We start from the raw sequence: 5,659 nt of genomic DNA on the forward strand, positions 1-5,659 counted from the left end.
ATCATGTTTCTGCACAGAATAATACTATCACACTAAAAATGCCTTCATGTTGTCCCTTTGGAGATTCAACCCTTCCCATACCCCCACTCTGGCTATCTCTAACCTGTTTTCAGTTCCTACAGTTTTGCTTTTGCCTGGATGTCATGAAATGGAATAATACAATATTTCTTTCAATTGGTAAAATGCACTAAAGATGCATCCATGTATTTGCATTAATCAAGAGTAATTATTGGTGGCCTTGCTTTCTTCTGGTCGCGGGCAGCTAGGGTGGAGAGGGTGGTTGCAGTGGGAAGTGGCAGGCGGCAGCAGAATGTTGACCACCAGGGTGTTTAGCCTAATTGGCAAGCGAGCAATTTCTACCTCAGTGTGTATGCAAGTACATGGAAGTATAGTGAAGAGTAAAGACTAGGCTCTCTCAGCTTACGTTGACTGGCGTGACTATCCCCTGCCTGATATGGTCCATGTCAAGCACCTTTCCGCCAGCCAGAAGGCCTTGAAGGAGAAGGAGAAAGCCTCCTGGAGCAGTTTCTCCATGGATGAGAAAGTTGAATTGTATTGCATGAAATTGAAGGAGAGCTTTGCTGAAATGAACAGAGGCACCAACGAGTGGAAGACAGTGGTGGGCACTGCCCGTTCTTCCTCAGGTTCACTGCTCTCATCCTGATCTGGGAGAAGCACTACGTGTATGGCCCCATCCCACATAACTTTGATGAAGACAGGGTGACCAAGCAGACCAAGAGGAGGCTCCACATGAAGGTCAGCCCAATCCAGGGGTTTTCTGCCAAGTAGGACTATGACAAGAATGAGTAGAAAAAATAAAAGCCTGCTGTTCATTTATCTGAACCATAACTTTGTTCTGTCACCTCCATTCAACTCAGCATACTTACTGGAAACTGTGATGTAAAACAGTAACAATGCTAATAAATTACCAATTTACTTGAAAAAAAAAGAGCAATTATTTGCATTAATAATGAGCAATGCATGTATTTGCATTAATCAAGAGCAATTCATTATTGCTGAGTAATATGGCATTGAAAGGGTACATCAGAGTTGAAAAGCATGTGGGTCATTTTCAGCTTTGGCAATTAGGAAAAAAAGTTGCTGAAATCATGTGAACATTCTCATATGATTTTGTGAGAATATAAGTTTGCCTTTCTCTTGGGTAAATACCTAGGAGTTGGATTATGGGTAATGTGGTAGGTATATGGTTAATGTTATAAAAATCTGCCAAACTGCCTTCCAAAGAGACTACATATTTCCACCAACAATGAGATAGAGTTCCAGTTATTCCACATCCTTGTTGGCACTTGGTGTTATGAGTATTTTTAAAATCATAGCCATTGTAAGATGTGTGTAGTAGTTCTGTTGTGGTTTTAATTTGCATTTTCTTAAGGACTGATGCTGAGCATCTTCCCAATGCTTATTTCCAATTCACATATTTTCTTTGGTGAAGTGTATATTTAGAGCATTTGCCCCTTTTTAAAATTGGATTGTTTGTTTTGTATTGTTGTCTTATTGTTGAGTTTGAAGAATTCTTTATATACTCTAACTCTAAGACTTTTGCCAGAAATGTGATTTGAAAAAAATCCCTGCCTCCAACCCGTGGCTTGTCTTTTCATTCTATTACCAGTGTCCTTCACACATTTAATTTTGATAAAGTTCAATGTATCCACTTTTGCTCTTACAAATCATGCTTTCTGTGTTATATCTAAACACTCTGCCTAATACAAGATGGCAAAATTTTTCTCCTACGTTTTTTCCAGAATATCTGCAGTTTTATGTTTTACATTTAGGTCTATGCTTCATCTTGAGTTAATTTATGTAAAAGCTATGACAGATAGATTGTTTTATTATTATTATTACTTTTATCACTTTATATTTGAACATCCAATTGTTCCAATACTATTTGTTGAAAATCCCATTTTTTTTCCTCATTGAATTGCCTCAGCACCACTGTCCAAAATCAGTCAACTCTATTTGTGTGGGTCTATTTCTAGATACTATGTATTCTGTTCCATTGATCTATGTGCCTACCTTTTCATCAACCCCACACTCTCTGTATGTCTGTAATTGGATAATGTGAATACTCTAACTATTCTTCTTCTACAGAATTGGCTAGACTAATTCCTGTGCCCCGTTAAATTTTCTCATATTACTAAAGAATGAGGTGGGTAGTGTTGCTAGTTCCAGGTTTGGTGCAGTGGCCCTATAAGATTGTCATGGTCTAGGTTCTACCTGACTTTCCTCTGAATGTTGACCTTTCTCCCCTAGGTTTGATGATCACAATAAAGCTATCATAGCACCATACATCTCCTGTTTGCATTCAAGGCAGGGACTGTAAAAAGTCTTCTTTTTTACACTGGATAAAATCTTTCATTAAAGCCTCTCAGTAGAGTTTTCTTTATATTTCCTTGACCAGAAGAGTGTCACATGACCAACTCTACCTGTAAGAGGATTTTAAAAAGCAAGTGCTCAGGCAAAGAGGAACGAAGTGATGCTCACTGGTTTAGAGCAGTCATTCTGAACTGGGGTGATTTTGCCTCCCAAGGACATTTGGCAATGTTTGGATATTTCTGATTGTCACTGCTGGGTGTAGTGCTATTGGCATTTGGTAGGTAGAGGCCAGGGATGCTGCTAAACGTCCTTCAGTGCACAAAGACAGTCCTTACAACAAAGAGTTATCTGGTCCAAAATGTCAGTAGTGTAAAGGTTGAGAAATCTTAACTCAAACCTATCACAGGTCTTCCCAGGGGCTGGATACATAGACTTCCAAACAAAATACGGAATCTGCAAGCAAGGGAAAGGAAAAATGTCAGACAATTAGTCAGTCTACCTTGGATGGTTGCCCAGATTGAGCCAGATTGGAAAGAGAGGGTGGAGGTGTACACAAAGTTTCCAAAAATTATATAGGTTTTATTTGCTATCTGTGACCCAGCATGATGGGTAAGTGTGGGCAACAAAACTAACTAATGTGCTGAAGAGCAGGATGAAATTCTAACACAGTAGGAAGGAAATCAGTTCTCAAGCATGGAACACAGGAGAAGAAAACACCTACTCAGAAAGTTTACCAAAGGTCCTCCTGGAGGAGAAAGGATGCAAGCAAAATATACAGGGTCTCAAACCTAGGGGTAGCAGTTGGAAAAACCAGTTCTGTCCCTATCAGCATCTTCTGTACCTAACAGGAGGTCACTGGATAATCAAACTATTCTCAGATCAGCTTAAAAGGGTATTCAGAACCATACCAGTTTGGAAATGTTGCCAATGCCATGCCTGAATTGCTTCTCTTGGGTTGATGTATTTGTGACTTGGTGTATGAATTGGTATGGAGGGTGGGGGTGATAAAGACAGAGGACAGAGGGATAGCTAAGAGTGCTTGCTTGCCCTGCCCTCATGCAGACCTGGAAGCCCACCCTAGATCCAATGGGCAGGATGCAACTCGTCAACTCAGTAGTGCTCACTAAACCTCCATTTCCTCATTTCCAAAATGGGGCTAACACATGTATTCACTACATAGTGAGCCCTGAGAATCAAACCATTGTAAAGTGCTGAGCACAGGGCTCAGCATATGACAAGTGTTGAGCGAATGTTAGTCTGTTCTGTGAGAGCATCCAAAATACTGTCAAGTGGTTTTTGTTGTAATTTTCAGCAGTAAATGTGGAAAGTAATTTTCTGGCAACCTCAGTGGCAGAAGCAGCAGCAGCCAGCCTGTCGCAATAGCTGGAGAAGGCTTGGCCCTTCGTTTTCCCTCTGAAAGCTCCTAGGGGGGTCTGACTACTAGCAGAGTCTCAGAGCAGAGACGCAGTCCCTTGTGACCATGTCTATGTCAGGACCTAATACCACAGACTTTCCAATAACTTCACAGCCCCAGAGAATGGCCCTAGGAAGCTGAGGATAAGATTAAGTATACAGTTTGAGACAAAGAGCATTCTCAAGATACAAAACACAATTTAGCATGGAGGGGAGGAAAGGGCTTGGTTTTAGGGGTAGCAGATCTGGAAGCCAGATATGTGCTAATTCACCTTGGAATAATGCCGCTCCTTATATCTCTCTCCAAGTCTTCCCTGTGTCTTTCAAATTTGCCTTGTTAATATATCCCTTAAATCCTTCCACTTCTCTCCACATACTCTGCAAACCGTCTGATCCAAGATCACCGTCACTCTTCCTTCCTTCAATTCATTCTCCATAAGGCAGCCAGAATGAGCTTGAAATGCAATGAGGACTATAATCAGATTTACCCTTGGAGCACCTCTGAGATTCCACACTTCTCATAGGATATGTTCAACTCCCCGACATGGGCAGAAAGGCAGAACTCCAACTTACCCAGGATAGTTCTGGTTTCTACCTATCGTCATCTTTTTTAACAGCACCCCATTTCTTCCCAAATGTCCTGTGAAGATGCTGAACCATATGATCAGCCTACCTAAGGTTTGGAAGGTCTGGTACCTGCTGAACTCTCCAGCCAATCTCATGCCCCTTTCCCCTCCTTCTCCTCACACAGGCTACCAGCCTGTTGATCCCTCCATGCACAAGGCTCCCTCCATACTCAGGGCATTTGCAAATGCCATTCTTGGTGCTGAGAAATTTTTCCTTCATAGCCTCCTCTACTTCTTCTAATTAACTCTGAAAATTCCTTGAATCTCAGCCCTACAGTTCCCCTCTCCCTACCACCTACCTGGGGAAATCTCCTACTTCTGGAGATCCAAGCATGGGGAAAGTCAACGGCCAAAGAAAGAAGACTTGACAATGAAATTAAGGTTCTTGGCTTGAGATATCAAAGTGCATATAAATTGACCAAAACAATTAGCCCCCAAGTCCAACATTGTAAATGAAATAAAAATGGAAAGCTCTGTCACAGATGCACAGGCTGGTTTCTTTTCTCCCCTGTACTATCTTCCTGTCAAACCTTAGGGGATTAGGGGATGATCTGGAGGAATGAGAGGCTGGGGGAGCTGTTCTTTTCCTCTACCTTTCTCCACACATCTCCATGTATAGTTGACTTACTGCAAGATTGATTTTGGGGTGCTTCAGGCACATGCAACGTGTAATGTCTCTCTCTCGTCCCTGCCGGGCTTCCTCCTTCTCCTCCTTCTTCATGTTTTCAATCCCCTCTCTTCTGCCCTTCCCTTTATCTCTTCTCCTTCCTATCTGCCTGCCCGCCCCTCTCCTCCTCCCCCCAGCCTTACTCCCTTCTTTCATTTTCTCTTTTCCATTTTTATTCTTTAATTCTTTCAGGTCAAGCTCCAGGAGATTGAAACCTGAGGGTAAGATTTTCCCCAAATCTCAATCTAGAATACCAGGCATGGTCTTGACTCCTTCAGAGCTCTACACCCTCAGCTGGGCAACCTCTCCCAAGATGGGCATTTTTCCTTTGAAGCCCCTTTTGCCCTGCCTGAAGTCCTCGGCCCAGCCCTAACTTGACTGCTGTAATGACTTATAGTTGCATCCTTGGGTCCAACCCCTTACCCCCACCAGCCATGCTCCTGCACCCCTTCAGTCCAAGTTGTACACCCTCAGCAAATGCACCTTCTCCATCATCACTTTGGATGTCCTCCTTCTCCTTCTCAAGAGACCATGACTCCCTCCTGCCAGGACCATCATGTCCAAACTCTTCCACTTTGATTCAAAGGCGATCCAAGTCTTTTCAGCTCAACCCCCCATG

At 42.6% G+C, this 5,659-nt stretch overlaps 1 pseudogene; it reads left to right on the forward strand.

Annotated features, from left to right (window-relative positions):
• The first annotated feature begins 310 nt into the window (after positions 1-310).
• On the forward strand, positions 311-819 carry LOC101424287 (cytochrome c oxidase subunit 4 isoform 1, mitochondrial pseudogene; annotated as a pseudogene).
• Positions 820-5,659: the final 4,840 nt, after the last annotated feature.

This window comes from Dasypus novemcinctus, chromosome 18, assembly GCF_030445035.2.
Source record: "Dasypus novemcinctus isolate mDasNov1 chromosome 18, mDasNov1.1.hap2, whole genome shotgun sequence".
Taxonomy (NCBI): domain Eukaryota; kingdom Metazoa; phylum Chordata; class Mammalia; order Cingulata; family Dasypodidae; genus Dasypus; species Dasypus novemcinctus.